Source organism: Pongo pygmaeus, chromosome 5 (assembly GCF_028885625.2).
Source record: "Pongo pygmaeus isolate AG05252 chromosome 5, NHGRI_mPonPyg2-v2.0_pri, whole genome shotgun sequence".
Lineage (NCBI taxonomy): Eukaryota > Metazoa > Chordata > Mammalia > Primates > Hominidae > Pongo > Pongo pygmaeus.
In genome coordinates this window covers 126,261,257-126,287,094 of record NC_072378.2, presented here as the reverse complement: position 1 = coordinate 126,287,094, position 25,838 = coordinate 126,261,257, and the positions used below count along the sequence as shown (strand labels likewise).

The 25,838-nt window shown below is 40.4% G+C and overlaps 1 protein-coding gene across 1 annotated transcript in view; it reads right to left on the bottom strand.

Annotated features, from left to right (window-relative positions):
* TRMT11 (tRNA methyltransferase 11 homolog) overlaps positions 1-25,838 on the bottom strand; it is a 117,812-nt gene that overhangs the window by 28,681 nt on the left and 63,293 nt on the right. The window contains exon 15 of the transcript XR_010126776.1: positions 24,238-24,309. The gene's annotated coding sequence lies outside the window, so the exon portion shown is untranslated. The remainder of the gene's footprint in view (positions 1-24,237; positions 24,310-25,838) is intronic.

Sequence of the window (25,838 nt, the reverse complement as noted above, 5' to 3'; positions counted from 1 at the left end):
TCCCTCTCCTTTGTAACCATGACCTTGGAGAATCTATGGTCCAGATGGATGGACAAACTGGACCCACATGAGCAAAAAATAAACTTTATTTTATTTGAGGGAGAAACTTGGGGATTTGTCTGTTGCAGCAGCTAGAGGTAATTACCTTCACTACAATATTACCATTTCTCAGCAGCCTGTATCAGTCCATTCTCACATTACTATAAAGATCTACCTGAGACTGCATAATTTATAAAGAAAAGAGGTTTAATTTGCTCACAGTTCCACAGGCTGTACAGGAAGCATGACTGGGGAGGCCTCAGGAAACTTACAATCATGGAGGAAGGCAAAGGGGAAGCAGGCAAGCACCACGTGGCTGGATCAGGGGGAAGAGAGATAAGTGGGGGAGGGAGGCTGCTACACACCTTTAAACAATCAGATCTCATGAGAACTCACTATCACGAGAATAGCAAGGGGGAAATCCGTCCCCATGATCCAATCACCTCCCACCAGGCCCCTCCTCCAACACTGGGGATTACAATTCAACATGAGATTCGGGCGGGGCACAAATCCAAGCCATTTCATAGGCCCTGTAGTGCAATAAGAACTAGCAGTTAAATAAAACCTTATTTATGGATCTCACATAGTTATTTCAATGTAAAGACTTCTTTACATTGACACTTTCCTTTAATAAGAGAGTGAAAAGCAGTTGTTTCAAGGTATCCTGCATGTGTCTTCCTGATTAATTTGCAGACAATATGTGTTTTTCTTACACAGAGCACTTAATTGGCATTTAGAACACAATAGCAGAAACTTGACACCCTGAAAAGGATGTTCAGCTTATGTTAAAATGATTTTTTGAGGTCTTATGAGAACTTTTCTAAAATGTATTGTTTACCAACTTATTTTTAAAAAATTAATAAAAATTGTGCAGATGGAAGACAATCATGAAAATCAATTATTTTGATATACTTCAATAAATTAAAAAATGAACTGAATGAATACTGACTTTTAGATTTTTTTCTGACAGCTAGTCTTGAAAATAATTGTTTAATTATTTGTTCTTATTATTTGCTTTTTTTCCCTAAAGTCTGATGCAGGCAGGATCCAGTTCACTGAGGATTCTGGTGAATTAAGTAAGTTACTATTTACATAGGTTTCATTGAAATAAAAAATTGAGACTTTGTCATTTTGGATGCATGTTCTGTCTGATTGAGGAAAATAACATAAAAAAATTCTTAAGAAAAAAAGTCTGACAAAGATATTTTACACTAAGAATGTAGAAAAACAGACATTGCCCCATGGCCTAACTAGCAAAAGTAATAAAAAGCTAACTCCTAGGACCTAGTGTCTTTTCTCTCCATTTGAATGGCCTTCTTGTAATTTTTTTTAGCTCTAAGTGGTATTTAAAATATTTGAGCTTAGGTATTTCCACACCTACCCCAAGAAGTCTACCTTGATGAGAAAAGTCTAGATATAACTTATTTATTCAACAAATATCATGCTCCTGTCAGAAGAAACAAAACCTGTGCCCTGTGCTTAAGAAAGCTTCAGTCCAATGCTATCCAGCAGTTATGGGTAATAAGAAGTGCTTTGAGAGCATTAAACACAGAGACACATACAGGAGTTGGAGAAGGCATCCCTGAGGGAAACGATACCTCGGCGTTGTCCTCAGGGACAACCATCCTGGTGAAAATGCAAAAGAAGGGGATTCCAGGCAGAGAGCTCAAGCACAGAGGGAAAGAGAGCAAGGAAGATAGCTGGTTGCATTTCTTATGTAATCAGGATATTCAGGAATCTATTTGGAGCCAACTGGCAGCTCATCAAACATCTTTTCAAAACACTTGATTTTACAACAAAGTTGTGCTTTATTTCTCAGAAGGAACATTCACAGGGTGTTGCATGAATCTTTGGTTTGAGAACTTTCTTTGCCCTTCAGTTCATCCCATGAAGCTAAGATAAGGCATTTCACATTGTTACTCCTGCAAGGACTGTCAGGAACCCCAAGAGAGCCAGCCAGAAGGTAGGCAGACAATGACCTGCAGGTTGAACTAACTGGTGACTAATAAGAACAAACCTGCACCTAAACCCTGTGTGGTTCAGTGAGCTGCCTTCTGGACCTTGACTGTGGAGTGGACCTTTACCTAGTTGTGCCAACACTTGAATGTGGCTAAATTGGTACAGATCTGCCACTCTCATGAAAACAACACTTAGAGGCCATATTTTCTGGAGGGGAGATCAGTAATATATTTTGATATGAAGGTGGCATATATCTATAAGACACGTACACACTTTATTCATTTTTCCATCACAAAGATCATTGCTTATGGAAATCATAAGGGATTTCATTAAATGTTTCACTTTTCATTTGATTTCTCTCCCTCCTTTATCAGTTTGCACCAAGTCACCAGATGCATGTTTGTTTGTTTTATGTTTGATTATTCACATATAGCCTCCCTTGTTTTAAAAGGATTTCTGGGTAGGTTACAAAACATATGAAACACAGAAGAATGGTATAAATTAAGAGGAACAGAAGAGTGAGTGGTAAGAGAGGCATACTGTTTAAAGAAAAACACAGGTACAACAGAGTTACATACTATTATGCCAATTTATTTATTATATCTCATTTTTTCTTTCTTCTTTTTTTTTTTAAGACAAGGTCTCACTCTGTTGCCCAAGCTGAAGTGCTGCAGTGCAATGCCAGCTCCCTGCAGCCTCAACCTCCCGGGCTCAAATTGTCCTCCCACCTCAGCCTCCCGGGTAGCTGGGACTACGGGTGCATACCACCACACCTGTATGCCAATTTACTTAAATAGAGAGATGCATATATGCATAGAAGACTGCAAAAATATTCTGGGTTTATTTGGTTTGGTTTTTGGTTTTGCTTTTGCTTTTCTATAGCTTCCAAATATTCTAAGATAAATATGCATTATTTTACAACCAGAGAGTCTTTTTTATAAAGTAGGTGAGAAAGGAATAGGAACATATGTGCACACATACAAAGGCAAAAATCTCAAAACCATACTCCATAAAATACACTTTTGATACATGAGTCACAAATATAGTCCACACTGCCTAACAGCTACTGTAAAACAGAAACTTGATTAGCTATGTGTTTCATATTGTTCACTATTAAATTATTTGTTAAGGAGAAATACTGATATTCCTAAGATTAATATCCAAAAGAATCTCCTGGAGTGATATGGTTTGGCTATGCCCCCATTCAGATCTCATCTGGAATTGTAGTTTCCATAATCCCCATGTGTCATGGGAGGGACCTGGTGGGAGGACATTTAATCATGGAGGCGGTTACCCTCATGCTGTTATGATAGTGAGTTCTCACGAGATTTGATGGTTTTATAAGGGGCTTTACCCCCTTTGCTGGGCGCTTCTCCTTGCTGCCCCCATGTGAAGAAGGAGGTGTTTGCTTCCCCTTCTGCCATGATTGTAAGTTTTTGAGGCCTCCCCAGCCATGCTGAACTGTGAGTCAACTAAACATATTTCCTTTATAAATTACCCAGTCTTGGGTATGTCTTTATTTGCAGCATGAGAACAGACTAATAAACAGAGTCCTCCCTAAGACACTGAAAAATAATATAACATACTTAAAAGAACCATAAAAGTATCTTGGCTTACTATATAACTAGTCAACTTTTTGATATCCACTGACTGTAATAGAGGACTAAAAAAAAACTAGGAACAATTTTATATTCATGTCGCATGAATTGTTTGATTACTAGGTAAGTAACTATTCCGAAGTGGTTTCGTGTTGTGACTTTGTGATTTAAATATCCGTTTGAGAATGGATAACAAGAGTGGGTCACACATAATTTCCCATTAACGGACTCTATTAAGTTAAAAAAAAAGTAATTTTCCCTGACACTTGAAAATTAAAAATGCAATTATCAATACGTATTTGGCATGCTGCATTCAATTATTTAGACTGTATTTTCCAAGAGAAAAGAGTTCAGTAGTCTCTCTCTTTTTGGTAGTCTCTCATTGTAGTAGTCATAAGGAGAGCAGAGACTGCAGGAGAGCACTCATTCTCCTGGGCTCAGAGTGGACAATGCTCCCTCTGTAGTGGTACTCAACTTGGGCTCACAGTGTATCTGCTATAATATAAAGCTGCATTTCCAATTGCATTTGACACCTGGCCATTGATACCTACAGGGAAAATTCCTTTCACAGAGGCATAGAGCTAGAAAGTTGCTCCTAGAAATTTTGCTCAGGGGATCACTAAAATTCAAGTAGGATCTTCCATAATCTGAATCCCAAAGATTCTATCATTTCATGTAACTTTTGTGAAGATTAAAGAAGACAAATATTTGTTTTCCAACTCTGTTGAAATCCTAAGACACACTGCTATGGACCGAATGTTTGTGTCCCCCAACCAAAATCCATATGTTGAAGTCTAAATTCCAACTGTGATGGTTTTGAAGGTGAGGGTCTTTGGGAGGTAATTAGATCATGAGGGTGGAACATTCATGAATGGAACTAGTGTCCTTATAAGAAGAAACATAAAAGAGAGGATCTCTGCTCTCTGCCATGTGAGGATACAATAAGACACATCTGCAAGCCAGGAAGAAGGTTGTCACCATAAACCAGATCTGCTGGCACCTAGATCTTGGACTTTCCAGCCTCCAGAACTGTGAGAAATAAATTTGTGTTATTTAAGCTACCCAGTATGTAATATTGTTATAGCAGCCTGAACTGAACTAAGATACACATATAAAATGTAATTGTTCTGATTATTTTTATATACTCAATATATGCTATTTTACACACGAGCTCTCGGTATCAAGTTTAAGTTGTAATTTTCAACTCAGTAAGCATTTTTTGAACACCTGTCATACTCAAGACATTCTGTTAGGTGCTGTGGAATCCACAAAGATAAGAACACAAGCATGGGATTTGCAGAAATAACACCGATTTCCTTTCATAATACAAGTGCTGAAAGAAAATATCAAACCACAATATGCTGTGCTCAATGTTGGGGCTTTTACATTCATATGAGGATCAGACTCAGAAGCATGTGTTCTATGACCTTATGCTAAATGGCAGCATTAGTTCAACTTCAGAGCTCCCTAGAAATAGAAAATCCCCACCAATTTTTCAGGAAAAGCAAATCCTACTCAAACTGGAAGGAACACTGAGTAAATATTTTTGTCAGCTGGGATCCTAGTAGATGCTGTTAACGATATCACAGTGGTTCTCAGTGGTTTCTAAACCTGCTCTGAACTAGGTGCAAGTGATTCGAGGAGACAGAGCCACGAAGTGCTCAATCACACAGCTGGTTAGCACTGAGCTCAGATTGAAGTCAGACCCTCAAAATTTGGTGGCAGCAGCATCAGCATCATCTGAGAAGCTGTCAGAAATGCAAATCTCTGGCTCCATCCAAGACCTACTAACTCTGATACTCTGAGCTGGGGCATAGCTATCTGTGTTGTAAAAAACTCTCGAGATGATTCTGATCCATGTTGAAGTTTGAGTATCATTGATATACCATGACATGGAGGAGATTTTAGCTGAGACTTGATTTTCTGAAACTGTTCTGACACTACAACTCAATGCTAAAGGACAATTGTAGTGTGACTTCTAATTCCACATTCTTCTTCCCAATTCTTGGAAGAGTTCACTTTAGCTTCTGAGAGAAAGAAAAAAAAGCAAACCCATTTACTCTCTCCCTGATCATCGTGCCAGCTTATATTCTTAGAACCAGGCCTGCACTGAATTATCTAAAAAGATCTCAAAGATCTTTAATATTCCACCAACACATGGGAAAATAAACCACTGACAATGTGTCAATGCCTTTTTTGTTTTTTTGTTTTTGTTTTTGTTTTGCTTTGCTTTTCTCTGATTGAATTACTGAAAACAATTTATAGCTTTTATAATCCCAAGCTCTGAGGACTTACAGGAGATCTACTAAAGATGTCATAAACTCAGGGCAATTTGGTAAACAAAAAAAGAGAATAAAAAGAATTCAAGCTAGGACATGAATGCCAGTGGCCCAAGTGGTTTATGATTAAAACATGACATCAACTTTCCATGATTTTTACAGCTAATTAGAAAGATTTATCAGCATCCAAAAGAAGCACCCCCACCCCCCGAGGAAACAGGGCTGCATGCAGTGATTAATGATAACCAGTTTTCACTGAGAGTGGAAAACTACTGCACTCCAAAGGCTCATGTGTGGAAGGAGAAGAACTGTTACTTCTGAAGGAAAGAACTGATCAGAGTTGAGGGTGTAAGAAGGCCATACATGACACTCACTTGCTCCCTTCTTCCACATGTTCTTCATGACCAGCTCAGGTCCCATCAACTCTGAAAAGCCTCCCTCACTGACCTTTTCATTCCTTCTCCTACAATCAAAATCACTGTGGCCTGCCAGGCACAGTGAATGGCGTAGCGGCTGGGAGTCAGACCAGTCTGACTCTTCACTTGGTAAGTGTGTGCTGTTGGGCAAGCTCTTAATCTCTCTAAACCTCAGTTTCCCCATCTGTAAAAATATGGTGAATACTACTACTAATATCATAGAATTGTTATTTTCAGAATTAAATGAGATGACATATTTAAGTTGCTTGGCACATTGTTTCAGTAAATGCTGAATACATGGTGCTATTATATTGTCATTATTGCTCACATTTGGTTTATGTAGGATGGTGTCACTAACTAGACTACATTTCTGGAGAATAAGCAGTAGGTCTGTGACTTTTTGATATGAAAGAAAGGCAGAAGAAAAGAGAGGGAAGGAGAGAAAACCACTCAAAACTCTCTCACTAACTGGATGATTCCTGGAATTCTGCCTATGGAGTTTTATTTCTTCATTTCAGGTTTCTGATCTCATGAGTCCATCTGATTTTGCAAACATTTCTCCCTTAGGATGAATGTAAAATCTGAGAGTCATTTTTATTCAAATCTGGAGAAAGAGAAATGTGTGACAGTACCAGGCAAATGGGAGGGGGCAAAAAGAAAGACAACAAGAGAAGAGGGTGTCTGTGCTGCAAAGTCAAGTCTAGCACACTGCCGAAGTTCTCTGAACTCTCACCACTCACAGCAAACTGGAAACCACTATAGGAACCAACTCGCCTCTTGATCCTGATATGGAAGTCCCAGAGAGAAAGCCAAAAAGTGAAAATTCCTTGGTTCTCTGATGGGAAGCACACCTCAAGCACTGTCTTCAGATACTTATCTCTTTCCTGCATTTAGTTTCTATCCAGAGAAATCAGAAAAGGAAAGGTAGCCCATGGCTACTACTTAATGTGCCATTTGTATGTTTGGTTTTATTTTTATTCATGTCATTGTGCTTTCACAGGACTCTCTAACTGCTCCAAACCCTCCCCGGGGGACCAGTTGGAAAGTAGCCATATCTTAACTCTTCTATGTGACTCTTCAAAAGTAAGGGTGATTTCAAAGGACATTTCTGCTGACAGATTCTCATTTGTTTCAATAAACCTAAAAAAAAAAAAAAACTTCATCTACAGAAACCAAAGGTATCACTACTGTCAACCTCTCACATCATGTCCACAGTTACTGCCTCCAAAAACAAAAGGAAAAGTGTTCCTTCAAAGTCTCCAATAACCAGAGAAGATGATGCCTCTGAAGGCTGGCAAGTCCCAGATGACATGGTCTGAAAACAGAGACACTCTGCTGGCGGCAGCAACTGGAGAGGCGCCAACACGAAGCTGTTAACAAAGGGGAGTTAGGATAACACACAGCTTCGCAGCTTGATGACTGTTTCTGAGTGCATGGCTTGGACAAGGGTCTGACAGCAAAACCAGGCATAATTCAGTGTTGCAGTTTTGTTGTTTTGTTTGAGAAGTTGACTTCATTAAAAAAAAAGAAAAAGAAAAAAAAGAAAAGAAAAGAAAATGAGATAGAAACCAGAGACACCAAAATGATTATTGCTTTGGGGATATTTTCAGAATTTGCCGAGAAACAGTAAAGATAATGCAGGGCACAGTCAATAGACATTTGTTCTGGTGGTGTTCACAGCTTTGTCTCCTTGGCATCATGGACAACATGGCAGAGCCAAAAGAATTTCCTTTCCCTGATCACAAACACCGAAGCCATTGGTCTACTGCTGTTGTAGCATGTGGCCCAACATTTACAGCCTGCTTCAGCTGTGTGCTTAGTCAAGCACAGCCTTACAGGTGGTTAAGGCAAAGCCAAGGAAGGGAAGGAGGTCAGTTATTTACTGAGCATATTCTGTGACTTGGTATTGTTTGGGGCTTCATTCCTTCAATCATCATGGAACCAAAATGATTGGATTTCCTCAGCTTCAAAGTGTATACCCTGGTACCCTAAATTATGAAGACTGTAAGTTCTGACTTTCCAAATTAGCAGACTCTTGCCTTTTCCCAGAGTTACCTTCTCATGTGTCCAAGAATCCCCAGATATCCTGATTCATCTGAATTAGTTGTAGCCTATCTGATAGGGCAAAAATGCAGATGGCTTTCAAGCCTGGACAACTCCACAAGTACTGGCCCAAAGGTTAGTTCCTACAGAAACCAATGCCAGACTGCTGTTACAGCCATCATTTCTAGAGTGCACCTGAACTTGGTAGACCTGGCATATTGTCACTCACTAAGTAAGAAGAAATAATCTTTTTGGGATTCACTTAGTAAAAATGGAAAGAAAAAAAGATGGATACAGAAAGTCGAAATTCAAACATATTTTGTGGGACTTGGTTTTAAAATTTATAGTAAAATGCAAAGAGGTAAGAATAGCCAATATGCTCTTGAATGAAAAGGAAAAATAAGAAAAGGTAGGATGACTTGCTTAGACAGATATAAAATATCAAATCACATCTAAAGTTACATGATTAAAACAATGTGGTATTGGCACAAAGATGTACTATTGCATTGATGGAATCAGAAACAAAGCCTTAAAACAGACCCATGCATAAACTGATACTGACTCATGCCAAAGATGGCACTGCCAAGCAGTGGGGCATAGATGATGTTGACATCCCTAACTCACACCACACATTAAAATTATCTCCAAATGAACCACAGATCTAAACAAACCTGAAAGGCAAAACAACTAACTTCCGAGAAGATAACATAGGAGATTATATATAACTTCACGACCTGAGTCAAGAGAATACAGTATTTCTTAAACAAAACACAAAAAGGTTCTCACCATAAAGGAAAAATAATGTTTAACTGCCACAAAAATGAAAACTTCTGTTTATCAGACAGTATTATTAAATGAGTAAAAAGCTATAATACAAGTAGAAGAAAGGCTCATATGCAGAATATTTTTAAAAAACTCTTATGAAACAATAAAAAATGATGGACCATCCAATAGAAAAATGAGCCAGAGACTTTAAAAGACACATCACATAAGAAGAAATCCAAATGATCTATACACATGGGAAGAGGTTCTCATCTTCATTAGGAGTCAGAAAAATAAAAATTTATAAGCAGTAAGTGATGATCACACAATTTTGTGGATATGATAAAAACTAAAATGCTAAAGAGTTGTACATTTTAAATGCATGAATTGTACGGCATGAAAACAATATCTTATTAAAGCTATTATTTTTAAAATACACATGCAAAAGTAGTGTACACCTACCTACTCAAATGAATAACATTTAAAGATTGTGTCAGTCAGAAAGTGGAGCAATTAAAACTCTTAACCACTCCTGATGGGAGTGTAAATTGGTACAACCACTTTGGAAAATAATTTGGCATAATCCATTAAAGTAGAAAACAGAGATATTTTATGTATGATCTAACAAGTAAATTCTGAGGTATCAACCCAACCAAATGCACATATATGTTCACCAGGAAACATGTAAAAGAATGTTTATAGCAATATTATTCATGAATGCCAAAAACTAGAAAAATGTAAATGTCCATCATCACTAGAATGGATACAAATCTTAAACTACAGTATAGTCACACAGTAAAATCCCCACAACAAAGAACATGAACAAACTTCAGCTAGAAGCAACAATATAAACGAATCTTCAAAACTATTGAGCAAAATAAGCAGCTGAACTCTGTTTGAAGATGCCATCTTAAGTGGTAAAACTATACGGGTAAGCAATGAAGGATTATCTAAAAGTCAAGATATTGCTTACACTTAGAAGGCACAGAGGTGATTCTGAGGTAGCACTTTGACAATACTGTATTCTATTTCCTGATCTAAGTAGTGATTGCATGAGGTTAACTTTGTGACAATTTATTGAGCAATAGGCATATTTTATGCATTTTACTGGCAAAACAACTTTTTTTTGAGACGGAGTCTCACTCTGTCGCCCAGGCTGGAGTGCAATGGCACGATCTCGGCAGCAATTCTCCTGCCTCAGCCTCCTGAATAGCTGTGATTACAGGTGCACACCACCACAACTGGCTAACTTTTGTATTTTTATTAGAGACAGGGTTTCACCATGTTGGTCAGGCTGGTCTCAAACTCCTGACCTCATGATCTGCCTGCCTTGGCCTACAAAAGTGCTGGGATTACAGGCATAAGCCACTGTGCCTGGCCCTTTTTTTTTAAGTCATGAATGAAGTTGGTCAGTTGCCCAGCATTGCAGCCATTAAGCAATTCACCCTTGTTTTTCACTGTGGCTAAAGACCAGACACCAATGTCCTGGCTGGCTGGGTGGATGGTACTCCCCCAAGCCTCATCACTGATAAGCCATGTGACTTGTCCACTGCGCTGCCCTCAGGACAAGTGTAACAATTCACCTAGGGCTTACAAGCATCTCTAGGCGAAGGAATGGAGTATCCTGACTACAGGATTATAACTCAGTCCGTGTTACAGACTACATAATTGTGTCTCCCCAAAATTTATGTTAAAACCCCAACCCCCAATGGGATGCTTTCAGAGGTGGGGCTTTTGAGAGTTAAATGAGGTCATGAGGGTGGGGCCCCCATGATAGGATTAGTGTCCCTGTGAGAAGAGAAACAGGTTAGAGCTCCCTCTCCCATCTCCCCTCTCGACATACATACATGCACCAAGAAAGGCCATATGAGGCCATAACAAAGAGTGCCCTTCCCAAGAACTCAGCCATGGTGGCATCCTGATCTTGGACGTCCAGCTTCTAGAACTGTGAGGAATGGGTATTTGTTGTTTATGTCACTTGGTCCATAGTATTCTGTTAATGGCAGCCCAAACTGACTGACAGTCCATGTAAGGCCACACCCAAAGGGCCTGGACTTGTGATTCACTCACAGCCAGGCCCAGACGGGATGGGTTCTGACCCCACAGCATCCAGCCACACCCTGGCCTGGAGGCAGAGGTCAGCTTTGGGCCTGGCGCTCAAAGTGAGTTTCTTCTAGAGGGTTTCCTTGCTCCCCTACTTTCACGATCCAGCTTTGATCATTGCTCCCTCCAACCATCAAACAAAGGAAAGGGTCTGAACCCTAGTGCCTTTCCCTAAGAAGCCTCTGCTCCCATGCAAATGTAAATAGCTATGCAGGCACCCAGGACATTCCCAACTTTGTCTAGCAGCATTTGAGCTCTGGTTTTCTATAGTCTGAGCATCTGTCTCAGCAACTGACCTTTTATGATCATGATAAATTCACGATAGGTACTATTATTTTCATTGTACATGTGAAGGACAACTTCAGTCTACAGTCATACCACCCTGAACGCTCCCAATCTCGTCTGAAGGACAACGTCAGAGAAACAAAGCAACTTACCCAAGACTATACAGCTAAAGAATAGTAATAATATAATTTCTGTTATTAAGTATTATCTATTGAGCACTTGCTATGTATCAGGCATGTTTTAAACACTTTGCAAGTATTCATTTTATAATTCTTCCCACAATCCTAGGAGATAAGTACTTCTATTATTCCCATTTCACAATTAAGAAAATTGAGGCACAGAGAAACTGTCATTTTCTCAAGATCGTAATAATTAATGAATGAAGGAGTCAAGAAATGAACCAAGGTTGCTTAACCACAAACTTTAGCCAGCAGTTCCCCAGAATTAAAGTGTAGGTTATAAGGTTTTGAAGTTTGAAATCTCCAGATGTACCAAAAGCAGGTCACTACCAGTGAGTGAAACACGAAGAGGGTATCCTACATGCTGCCTGAAGGTGTGGCTCTCTGTGGTTGCCTCTCAGCCTGCAGGACTCAGCTCCCACTCCAGCCCTGCCTCGCCATCGTTGCAGTTCTCCAGCAGTGGACACGTGATAGAAGAACAAGATTATTTGGCCAATTATCTTCTCTCCTTTACACTACTCTAGTTAACATATTTCCTTTTTAGTAGGTAGACTTGTCGAACTATGTACCTAACAATAAAAGAAAAAGTTTCATATTCAGTTCTCTGGTTTTTTTAGCTCTCATTTTCACAGGCAAATGGTTCACGTTTTGTGAGTGAGATATTATCCGGTGGCTCTATACACCTCTGCTGATAAGGACTCAGCTGTGAATGGAAATGCTCCTAGACTCAAAGCAGGATCACCAACGCTGCCTGGGGGATCAGCTCACACATCTAAAGTAAAAGCAGTTTCTGTTCTAGTATTAAGTAATTACAGCTAATTATAATTTTTAATGATCCTTGCTCCACACCAGAAGGTTCTAACTAAACAAACATAAAACAAGGCTGCTAAACAAATGATTAAGATGTGGAACATAAGACAAAAACCACCTCTGGGTGGAACAAATTATCACAGATTTTTAAAGTAAACATTCACCTTAGGGTAAATCTGCAGCCTAAGAGCTGTCTCCTTCCTTTTCTATGAATCTGGGCCTAACTTACCTGATTTTTTTTGGCCTACAGAAACCCTGTGTCTGACCTGGTATTTGCACTTTATGGTTTGGGCGTTTTTATCTTGCCATAAATTGTCACGGTTATTAAATACAGTTTCAAAATTGTCTCTAATCTTTCGTGGTGACTTTTTTTTTTACCTTGGAGGCAAATTAATTTTTTCCTGTGAGACTGCCTTTCCAGTTCAGAATGCAAGTCAGTCAGGAAATGTGATCTAATAGCTCCTGCCTCACTTACCTTACACAGCCTCAATCCAGGAGCCCACGGCTCTTGGCTACCCCGGCAGCTGTGTATTACATTTATTTGAATCCTATTTTGAGAATAGAAGGTACTAATCCTTCTGGAGCTGTTTACAAGTGCTTAAAGGGGTCCACAGAGCTGTGGTTTAATCCAGGGTATCAGTCAGCTCACAGGCAGATTTTCAGAGACACATGGGCTGCCCTCAGACACATCAGAGGTCAAGGGTCCCAAATTGTTGCATGTGCCCTTTCTCTCTCCATCCCTCCCACGCCCACCTTTGCTCATGAGTCAGCACCAACACTCAGAGCTCACCCCCATCTTCTCCCTCCCTCCCCCAATGCTCACAAGCCCACCATTCTCCTAACTTCTCCTCACCAAAGGTTGCCAACCTCTAGCTCCTTCTAATCCACTGACTGAAGGAACCCTGCAATGGCAGCTTCAGAAATGTAAGATGCCAAATCATATTGTAGGACACAGCCACATCAGTGACACGGCCTTGCTCTTCCTGTGGTCCTTCCTCGGCCCACTTCCCTGTTTTGATCCAACATCCCATGCCTCACTCTTGCTCCTTGATCTCCAACCCCAGTTCCACTCTGATGACACATTCAAGCTGCAGACCCAGAAGGCTCGGATCCTCCCAGATTTCTACCCTGGGCTGTAAAAGCTTTTGCTCACTGATTGTTTATTTTTCCATGGCTCAGAGTGATTTACAAAGTCATTAGGAATGACAAGTTCTGTCTAGAGACCCTTGCCTCTCAAAGCATGGCCCATGAATCAGCAGCAGCTGGCTTCACCTCCAAGCATGATGGAAACAGAGAATCTCAGGCTTCACCTCAGAAGCATCTGTAATTTCACAAGATCCCCAGGGGATTCATCTGCACATTAACATTTGAGAAGCTCTGGTCTAGAAAGCAGAAATGTCTGTTGTAACACAAAGTTTAATTTATCCTTTTAAAAAAAATCTCCAACTGTGAGATCTCTTCACAAAATCAAACAGAACTGTTACAGAAACGTTTTCTGAATTTAAGTTCCATTGAATTTGGTTAACTAAAAATAAAAGCTAATAAGACTTTTCCCACATTCTTAGGGAAATTTAGTTTTTCTATACTACTCTGCATGGTACAACATGGTATAGTCTGGATATCTAAACTTCAACATATCTTCTCATATTAATTGATGCACAAAGCCCACTGAGTCCTTATTTTTAACCAAAAATAGCCTTTTCCTTTTTTCATGTTATAAAAGCAAAATGTATCTGATAGAAAAATCATAAAATACATATCACTAGAATGAAATAAACAAGTCAATAAAATAAAATAAAGCAAAACTACTCAGAGATAACTATATGATATTAGAATACTTTCACTTATATGTAACATTATTATAAATAATGGATTATAAAATGTGATCGCATGATATATACCCTTTATTATCTATTATGAAACATGTCCAATAAATATTAATTCACGATACTGTTTAATGGCTGAAGAGTACTGATGATACAGGATATTAAATCAGCCTGTGTTTCACCAGAATCCATTGCCATCCTTTTCCAAAGGCATTTGAAAAGAGGATAGGAGCTATGTTAGTTGTTCTTGAGGCTTGATTCAATTTATTTTTTATAAGGCAGTATTATTTATTCATTTAACAAATTTATATCAGCTTCAGTCCTTTACGTTCACTAATACAAAATAAGGAAACACATTTATGGGAAAGATGTGTGAATTTTTATGCTACTCTATGAATGATAAAACTAAAAACCTGTCAAGTAATATCTTTTGACAGTCATTAAGTGGATTAGCCTGTATTAACATTGCTATTTTCCATATGATCGATTGATAAGTTATTCCTGTGTTCTTTTTGATTTGGGGCCAATTTTCAACTCACTTGGATGTTCTAAGAGCACCTGAAGACCTAAGTCCTAGGTTTAAAAGCTAAAATAAAACCACACCAAAGTTAAGTCTGAAGTTGCCACAAAAGTAGGCTACCCATATCTTGATGATTATTAATCAATATTAGTCTTTTCACAGATATATACATATTACAATAAAGTACCTCAAGGTAAGGGAGAAAACCTGTAAATAAAATTTGAACCAACCACAAAATGTAAAGTTGTAGCGATTCAAAAGTGTCTTCCCTCTCTTCCTTAAGAACAAAATTGGTATTTTTCCACAACACGAACTATATTTCGATTCCTTTGCTCAGCTACGATTCTTTGGTTTGAATCAACAGAAAGAGATCCTGGCTACCTTAGGCAAATAAAAATGAAAAATATTGGCCAGGCATGGTGGCTCACACCTGTAATCGTAGCACTTTGGGCTACCAAGGTGGGCAGATCTCTTGAGGCCAGGAGTTAGAGACAAGCCTAACATAGTAAAACCTCATCTCTATCCAAAAAAAAAACAGAAAATACAAAAATTAGCCAAGCGTGGCAGCGTGCACCTGTAGTCCCAGCTATTCAAGAGGCTGAGGTGGGATCCCTTGAGCCAAGGAAGTGGAGGTTGCAGTGAGTTGTGATGACACCACTGCCCTCCAGCCTGGGTGAGAGAAGGAGATCCTGTCTCAAAACTGAAAAAGACTGGATATAGGCTAGCATAAAGGAAAAGCTGAAGAGCCAGGTCTTGGGCAGGATGGTGATCTGGAAGCTCTGGGATCTAGGCAGGAAATGGTCCTTTCAGCTAGTATGATAGAGCAAATGAGCTTCAGTCTCATCAGAGGGTGTCCAGTTAACCTCACTTTGGAGGGGCCATCAGAGGAGAGAGGACTGTACGTGACAGCTCCACCAGCCTGCTGGCTTCTGAGGAGGAAGGTGCCATTACCAAATGAAGGAGAAATAGGTACCTGGGCAGATAACAGCAACAGTCAGTATTTTCTAATGTCAGATTGAACTGTTTACAGGTATTAATAGCTAAAAAAAAAAAAAAAAAAAAAAAAAAAAGACTGATCCTTAATTCATTCTGAGAACTGTCTTGCAAGTAGAAAGTAAGGAAGCCTGTGAATTTAAAACAGCAATTTACTGAGAGGCAAGATAAATGATTTCAGAGAAAGCAGGCCATTTTACTTTAAATAAACAAATAATTCACCTAAATAACAAAAGTTTAAGAACTATATTAATGACTTTAGCTATCTTTCTTCTCTGCCAGCAGACAACAGCTGTAGCATGTGTGGTATCTTGTTTTGAGTTGGGAACCATATTTCCCAGATTGTAACAGCCATAGAATAATCACCCGGGCATCTTGTTAAAATAAAGATTCTGCTTTGGCAGGTCTGACATGGGGCCTGAGATCCCGCATTCTTAAAAAGCTCTGGGGCTTCAGATGTGCTGTGGTCCATAGCCAACACTTTGAATAGCCAAGTAGAGGAGGACTGAGACTTTGCTCCTGTGGGGATCTGTGATTCTCCCCTTCTGTTATGCGGGCCCTCTTTTAGCCACTGTACTTCTCACCAGTACTTCCAGTTCCTAGAAACCACTTGCCTTTTGGCAACTCTTAGAAAGATTTGGTGGGGAAGAAAGTTGAAACTGCCCATTCCAATAAGTTTTGTGTATTTCACCCATGCCAGTGATCCCATATCCCTGAGCACAGAAACTACATAAACAATGCATTTGTTCTCTGATCTAAAAGCGAACAAGTAGTCTATGTTGTGTTCTCAAAATGCTGCAAGACTCAGAAATCTAATATAGTGACTTACCCCCGCCCTTCAAATGGGGCACTGTTCTGTCATCAGGGTTGGGGGATTCATTTCTCAATCAAAAGAAAAAAGAAGAAGCTTTGAAACTCAGCTATTGTATGCCTTCTGGACAGAGCCCAGGCTTTGTCCTCACCTCCAGCAGTGACTAGCCACATCCTGTGAGCAGGGCCAATCCAGACTCTCTGGGTGCTGTGACGCCCTTTGATCCGCGTCGTGTCACAGACACAGTGAGTGATGGAGCCATTCGTGAATGGACTATTCTCTCTGGAGAGAGGGCAGAGTTAACAGGGCTCTTAGATTACACTTGGTCTGAGTTGCTTGAAGGAGAGGTGGGGGTACTGCAAGGCCCCTCTGGCCTTTCACTTCTCTGGTGGACAGCTTGAACCAGAGAGCCCATGATAAGATAAAATTTAAAAAGAAACAGCGGATGTCAGATTCTGAGGCGAAACATTATTTTTAGAGACTGTAATAGAGCAGCTATCACTTACGAGAAAACATTCCTCAATGTTGACATTTGAGTTCTTGACCTAAAATTCTGAATTGAAAAAGTCTAATAAAAATCCTGCAACCAGGTCCACCGCATGAAGAAAGGAAGAATAAAACAGAACCTGCTCATGAAGAGGAAAAGTTCCTGTGCTTTTCAGGTAAATCCATGGGGTTTATATACTCTTTCTCTGGTTCTTGACAGTTCATGTTCACTAGAATGCTGGAGCATGGCAGACTAGTGACAACATCATGGTCTGCAGAAACAGTTCTTGCCCACGTTTCCATTGACCATGATTTTTATCCTTCTTTTCCTCCAGATAAATTTTCTGAGTATTTCCTCAGAGCTGTTTTTGGACGTGGTGACATGCAGTTCCATGCCAATGAAAGCCTCAGGGTTTTGTGAAGGAGGATTTAATTTCATTCAACCAGACACTGTGATTAGACATTGAGATGAATGGGCCAGGGTCTTTATCCTAGAGAAACGTACTTACTGTCTAGAGGAGATGAAAGCCAATTGCTATTGATAGTAGAGTAAAACGGTCAGAAGCACAGCTCTCATCAGTCAGATGTAGGTTCAAATCCCACCTCCATATTACTCACTATTAAACAGCTCAAGTTGCTTAAGCTTTGTAAATTTCCATTTCTTCATCTACAAAATTGATATAATAATCCCTAGGACATAAAATGGTTATGAAGATTAAAGGTCACATAAAACGCACTTATCACAATGTCAGATACTTAGCATATACTAGTAATGATTAATATAAGTACTGCAGCTAAGTGAATCTCTCACTCCCAGCCTCTGCCTTCTGTCCATGAACTGCTTTTCTTGCTATTCATGTTTTTGTTCTGTTTATAAAAGCTGCCACAGATACTCCTTTCAGCCAAATAATGCCCAGTCCAAAGTATATCAGGAGAGTAAGGAGGATCACCCTGAATAGTGTGATTTGCTCTTGGCATGCACCAACTCTGGGATCTTTCAGGGTCCAGAATCTTAGAGAGGATAGAAACTCAGAAATCTAGCAACTAACCCAATTTATAGTAAAGCTGTTATTTGTTCCAACTCCTGGGCATTGACAGGGAGACTAAGTGTCCCAATAAAGAGTAGAGGTAGGCTGGGTGCAGTGGCTCATGCCTGTTAACCTAGCACTTTGGGAGGCCAAGGCGGAAAGATCACTTGAGGCCAGGATTCTGAGACCAGCCTGGGTAACATAGCAAGAACCTGTCTCTACAAAAAAAAAAAAAAAAAAGATAAGTAGAGAGAGAGAGAGAAGAGGTGCAAGGAGCCAATTCATTCTTCGATTCAGTCTCCAGGGAAATACAAGAAAATAATCTCAAAACCCAAGGCAGGCTCCTAGGCCTCTCTGAGGTATAGTAACAAAATCCAGCCGGCTCAGTCATCTCCATGGGCCCTGTCCTTTTGAAATACCACTGGGGATGTATGTGTCCAGGAATTTATCCATTTCTTCTAGATTTTCTAGTTTATTTGCATAGAGATGCTTATAGTATTCTCAGATGGTAGTTTGTATTTCTGTGGGATCAGCTGAGATATTCTCTTTATCATTTTTTATTGTGTCTATTTGATTATTCTCTCTTTTCTTCTTATTAGTCTGGCTAGCGGTCTATTTATTTTGTTAATGTTTTCAAAAAACCAGCTCCTGGATTCATTGATTTTTTGAAGGGTTTTTCGTGTCCCTATCTCCTTTAGTTCTTACAATGTTAGTGGGAGTGTAAATTAGTTCAACCATCGTGGAAGACAGTGTGGCGATTCCTCAAGGATCTAGAACTAGAAATACCATTTGACGCAGCCATCCCATTACTGGGTATATACCTAAAGGATTATAAATCATTCTACTATAAAGACACATGCAGATGTATGTTTATTGCAGCACTGTTCACAATAGCAAAGACGTGGAACCAACCCAAATGCCTATCAATGATAGACTGGATAAAGAAAATATGGCACATATACACCATGGAATACTATGCAGCCATAAAAAAGGATGAGTTCATGTCCTTTGCAGGGACATGGATGAAGCTGGAAATCATCATTCTCAGCAAACTAACACAGGAACAGAAAACCAAACACCGCATGTTCTCACTCATAAGTGGGAGTTGAACAATGAGAACACATGGACACAGGGAGGGAAACATCACACACTGGGGCCTGTCGGGAGGTAGGGGGCTAGGAGAGGGATAACATTAGGAGAAATACTTAATGTAGTGTCGGGTTGATGGGTGCAGCAAACCACCATGGCATGTGTATACCTATGTAACAATGCTGCACATTCTGCACATGTATCCCAGAACTTATATAATTGAAAAAAAAAAAAAAAGAAAAAGAAAAAAAGAAATACCACTGGGGAAATGGAGCTGTCTAGCTAAGCCTTCCAATCCTTGCCAGCCCTTTAGCAAAGCTGCTCTAATAGAAAGACTCTGAAGACGAAGGCAATGAGGAGGTAATCTCTTAGGCCATTAGGTCTTGACCTAGGTTCCTTGAGCCCCAGTGCTGTCAAAATGTTAAAACCAACTCACACGCAGACGCCGGGTTTGACGGACTGAAGGCAGTGGTGTAGATGACACATTTTCTGTGTTTTCCTGAAGACTAATTACCGCCTAGGCAGAAGCATTTTAACTATTTTAATGGTTGCCAAACATATTACGAAGCTCCTGGTCTCAGTGAATTTCAAGCAACTTATTTAACCAAGCCTCTTTGGTTCACTGGACAGAATGATTTCTCCTCAAATTACAGAATTACAGTGTTCAGAGCTCTGATTTATATTCAACACTGACCAAAAAGCCACTAATCCCTTCCAATCAATAGGGTACTTGAAGTTTCCGTAGACATCCCCTAATAGGGCAGCTAATACAGTCAGTGCCTCCAGCCAAATATCCCACCATAATTCATCAACAGCAATTCTTCAAAAAGTACTGACTTTTCCCTAATACAGGAGATAAGTAGCTTCAAAGATAACCTAAGACATAAGAATTCAATTCAATTCCTGGCATTAGAAAATCAAGACAACCATAGACACCATCAGATTACTTCTTGCCACGGAGGACTAGGTGAGAGGAAAGAGGAAGAGAGGAGAGCCGCAAAGGCTTGTCAACCTCGAACTCTCTCCCAGAAATCCTGCAGCTTTGCTCAGGCCGCTTTGTAAAAGAAAGATAATGCTCAAGACAAGTTTATTATTTACTAAGCCTCTGCAAATAAATAATTGTCACTTAAAAAAGGAAGAAACATACAAAAGACATAGGCTTAGGGTTCCTTTGATAAAATTGCACCAGAGTTCACTGAACAGAAGGACACTGATCCCTTCCATAATTACTGCACCAAGAAAGCCTCAGTGGGCCCAACCCAGAGCTCCTATCTCAATAGACACAGCCTTGGGGCCAGGTGGAGGCACACAGAAGTGAAAGCCACGTTATCACCGTTCTTTGCTTCCTATCTTCTGTGGATAAAGAAGGGCTCCAGCCCCTAGCTATCAGGCCAGTTCCCCTTCACACATGCACATTTAACTGCACATCAGAGTCTGCATTCCTTCCCAAGCAAAACTTCCTCTGAAGTAAATGGCAAGCTTTGCCTCAAGGAGGATGGTGACATCAGTCCTGAAGTAATAGCCTTACAGCAGTCTGTATTTTCTCCCAACTCTCACGCCTGGCCTATATCTTTACTTGATGGGAAACCACTCTACAAACAAGAAAGGAGTGAGTAGCCCAGGAAATAAGCTTCAGCTGACCCCAAAGGTGGCCAATCAGGAGGCTGCAAAGGAGGTCACATTCTTTGCTTAGGTATGCACCTAAGAGAGGCTACCGCTTCTGGCTAGGTGATGGCAGAATTCAAGAGAGGATCTGAAAACTGGCAGAAAATAAATCTACCTTTTATCCTTCCCTATTGGCCCAATAACCTCCCCACATCTCAGCAGTGGAAGCTTTGAAATCAAATAAAAGGACTTCTTGGGCAACATCTTGAACAATTTGACTCCTTACCATGATTCAACTCCTCACCTAATGGATTTAGTTTTAGGTTCTGTGTTTTCTCTTCCTTGGTCTTTATAACCCTTATAAACTTTTCCAAATGCATTCACACAAATCATCCCAACAGTTCTCATTCCAAGAGAGATAGCTAAGGAAAGGTTATTATCTTATGTTAACAGTGCAAAATAAGACAAAGATGAACTCAGAGCTGTCCTGGGAGGACTCGGATGGGACGTCTTACTCCTGGTTCTTTGCTTTTGCCATTGTTTCACATGGGTGCTTCAATGATGGCTTCACATTGGGACTCTCTTGTATTGTTTGACATTGAGCTAAGCCATCTGTGACAGTGGTTGTCTCAAGGCAGGGAGCTGGGTGTCTGAGAGACCCACGGGAAGGAGAAGAAGAAAGAGGAAAACTTTTCATTGGGTATATGCTTTTGAACTGTTTTGAATTTTAAACCATGTAAATTTATTGCTTATTCAAAAATTTAAATAAAAAGCTTTAAAAAATGGACTGTAGAACTTTATAGAACACTGAGGAAGCATGAAAAAGATGGCTGTAGAACTTTATGGGAGGAAACATAAACACTTAAAGAAACGGGTTTAGTCATACAAAGAAATCGTATATACTAAAGGGAAAAAACGTCAATTCCTTTATGATCAGATGTTGCACCCCACAAAACCTCTCTGCCCTTCCCAATCTCACCCAGTACCTCATCCAGAGAACAGTGTATTGAAAGTGGTATAGTCTTGTTTTTTGTTTATTTTTTTTAAGTGCCAGAGTTTGGGACTCAGAATAAATATGAGTTCTTAACAATTTAACAAAAATGAGTTTAACCAAGAACTGTGTACAACTGTTCAACATAAGACATGTATCTTTTATTCATCTGGTGTTCATAGTGGTTGCTGGCTGGCATATGCCAGGCATGCAGTAAATAGTGAAGGAGAAGCAGGCAGGGAGTGTTAGAGAAGACAAGGCAGGCCACAAGCAAGGGCTAGAGGATTCCATGCTGTCCTTCCTCTCATCCTCATTAGCAATGGGTTTTTAAAAGGTCGTCAAGGCCAGGCACAGTGGCTCATGCCTGTAATCATAGCACTTTGGGAGGCCGAGGCAAGGGGATCAGTTCAGCCCAGGAGTTCAAGACCAGCCTGGACAACATGGAGAAACCCTGTCTCTACAAAACATATAAAAATTAGATGAGTGAAGTGGCATGTGCCTGTAGTCCCAGCCTCTCAGGAGGCTGAGGTGGGAGAATTGCTTAAACCCAGGAGGTTGTGGCTGCAGTGAGCCAAGATTGCACCACTGCACTACAACCTGGGCTATACAGCCAGACCCTGTCTCAAAAAACAACAAAAATGTTCGTCAGCATACGGTGACTCAAAAAGCCTGGTTGCTCTTGGTAAGCATCTTCAAGGAAAGATGGGAATGAGTAGTGTTGGGAGTTCTCAGCTGTTTTCTTTCGGGGAGCACCCAGTGTCTTAGAAGACAGCAGAGTGGGCTCCAAGGTGAAGTTCTGAAATAGGCAACAGTGCTTGAATCACAAACCATTTTTTATTTATGACAGATTTCTTGAGGTTGATCAGTAAAATATCCTTTATGTATATCACCAGATTTTAAAATCATGACACTTCAACAGCTCATTTGTCTTGGAGTGGAGAAGCAGCTCCCTGAAACAGTGTTTGTATTTTGCCTTGGAGATAAGGACAAACATGAGCTGGCAACCCACAATCTTTATTTTCATCAGCTTGCTCTTCTGCAGGCCTACACCGTCAGCACTGTGTGAAGAGCGAAATCAATAAAAATCATCTCCCTCGGTGCAGGAGGCCAACATGTGACTGTTTCTTGGCTCTGGAGCAAGTATCTGTCAGCCAGGGTCAGGGAGGTTTCTGCTGTATTTATCTGGGAAATCTCTTACCACAGTGTAACTGGGCACCTAAGGGGGCTCTATAGATGGGGAAATGGAAGCTTTGTGGTGTCAATGCCTTAATTCAAGCAGCCTCAGCTATGCAATTCACCCAACTTAGAAGAGAGCATTAACTGAGACCTAGAACCAAGGCAGAAACAGACCCCGGAGCAAAGGCAAAGCCACAAACTCCCTCTTCACAGGCACCCTTTGTCAAGGAACTCAAGCACTTCAGCCAAGGACACCATTTTGAAAGAAATTAAAACTTCCCAAAGAGCCTTGGCATTACCAAAGGGGAGAGAAGGTCACAGGGAGTGGGCTTCTCCCAGAACTAAGCGCAGATTCTGCAGCAGGGTGTACGAGTCCTTTAGGATCTCATGACCTGTCCAGCTTCATTTCTCTTCTTTGGCTAATACATTTAGCTCCTGGCACACCAACTAGTTGAACTGTTACCCAAATATGCTTTTCCAGTGCTATTCTCTCTGCCTGGAATCCCCCTTCCCGCCCTCACCCCCTGACATGATCAAGCAACTTCCACTTCTTTAGGGGTTAACTTAGATGTCATCTCTCAGACTTCTTCCTTGACCCAGTCCTCTCTCACATGTGTTTTTAAATGTAGGTTTTATTATTATTCAGGTATGGTGAGACCAACAGATCAGAAGACAACTGTCATTGAAAAGACAGTTTGTTCCTTGAAGCTCCCAAGAGGAGAGGACACACCACACCATGCAGGGCCATGTGGGGAAGCACCAGGGTCGTTCAGGAGGCAGACGGGAGGGGAATATGTGGACAAGAGCCTTTATTGTGGTTTCCAGAGGAAGGAACAGGTGAGGCAGGATAAGCAGGCATAGGATTAGCTAGTTTGAATAATTTCAGCAGGCTCTGGGGTATAGGGGTTGTCCCTAAGTTACCTGGTACCTGGCCCAAAAGTGATTAGGTCTGAGAAATAGTGACCCAAAGCATAAAAGCTGTATAAAAGAGGAAACAGTGAATAGACTCTGGACTGTTTAGTTTCTATACAAGACACACTTGAAGGAAGGTGAAACCTTTATCTCTAGGAATTGGCTGGTTCTGGTCTCTCCGGGGTCAGCAAAGCCCCAGATGTCAAAACATCAGAAACACATGGTCAATACACTACCACTGTTAGAAGTGGCTAGGTGCTCCTCTTAGACTCACCCTGGGCTTGCCCTGTGGAAAGATGGATCACACTATTTTAATTGACTACTTACCTCTTTGTTTCATACCACCGCCATCCTCCAGACCATGAGCTCATTGAGGATAGGACTATGTCTAATTCCTTGCTGAGGCAAAAAAAAGGACACAGAGATGAACTTGATACACTTCAAGGTCTAGCCCTAGGTTCCAATGCATCAGGTGACATCCACCCCCATAGGAGCAAGTCTTCTGGGCCATTTACCCCTAGCAGAAATGGGTCAGGTCTTCCCCAGAAACCTGATTCATCACACAGCACCAGTCCTGTCCTTCTCATTTCCTTAGGAACCCACTTAGGATCATGAAAGAGCTTCTCCTTGGGTTCAGAAAGCCAGACTGGAGGCAAAAACATGGTTCTCCTGTTTTCAGGGTCTTGATCTGTTTCTCCAAAACTAAGAGAGAAAACAAGCTAACAAATGCAAGATCAAAAACTAGATCTTTGTTCATTTATTTTGGTCCAAAAGATAAGACTGTAGACTTAAATGTCATCAGACCTCATGACTTTCCTGGCAGCATTTCTGTGTGAAGCTTTTAACCAGTCAGTTTAATCCAAATTAGTAGGAGCTTCAGAAAAGGCTTTTGGCTGGTCCACAGGTGGAAAGACATTGTCATGAGCTCTGCCAAATGCATAAGGATATATAAAAAGGGGGGCAGAGGGAAATTGGGATTTTTTTTTTGGCCAAGCATTTTTTAATAAATTAAAAAACAAATGAAACCCCAGATTTAATTAAAATTTTCCCCATATTCTTGCCTACTCTGTAATTTTTATGCTGCTGCCTGAAAGGTATTATGTAGTTACTTAATAAAAGAGAGGAAGGGGAAGTATTTTTAATTTTAAAGGATGAGAGGAAAGGAAAACCCTTTGGGTTTTTCTTTTTCTGCGTCTGGAGCCCAAACAGCGGCGGCCTGTGTATTTCTTTAGCAGGTTTTTCTTAGAGACAACTAACAACAGTTTATCAGTTTCTTTATGTCCTAACTCTACAATGTAGCTCACTAACTTATACAGCAAATGGAGCACGTCCACCCATCCAGTTTGGGCAGAAGCACATCACCCAAAGCCAGTGTTGTTCTCGCAGCTTCAAGTGGCACAGTGGAGAAATTTTATCTCATTAAGTAATTCTAGTATAAATTTCTTGTAATGAACGTGGAATGGCCTGATCCAGTCTCAAGAGTATTGGGTCATGTCAATTCTCTTTGCCAGATATATATATCATGCTGGGGGGAAAATGGCACAGAAGGAATCTTGGAGCTGTACAATGTATCTTGATTCAGTGGTTTTTTGTTTGTTTTGTTTTGTTTTTTTGTCCCATACAGGGATCTTCTGCTTCTTGCATAAGTAATCATTGCCTGGCTTTGCTCTTGAATACTCAAAAGCCTGCTATGCAGTTCTTCATGCTTGTACCATAGGCTCCTCTTGTTCAGGATGTCCAAACCTAAACTCATCCTTTTCCCATTATCATCTATTCCAGTTTGTACCCACTCAGTGCCCTAGCTGGAATCTCAGATATCATCCCTGACTCGTCATCTGGTTCCCAACTACCAGGACCTACCTGCTCACTCACCTTCTAAATATTTCTCCATTCAATCCCTACTACCACTGCTCTCTAACCTGGATGAC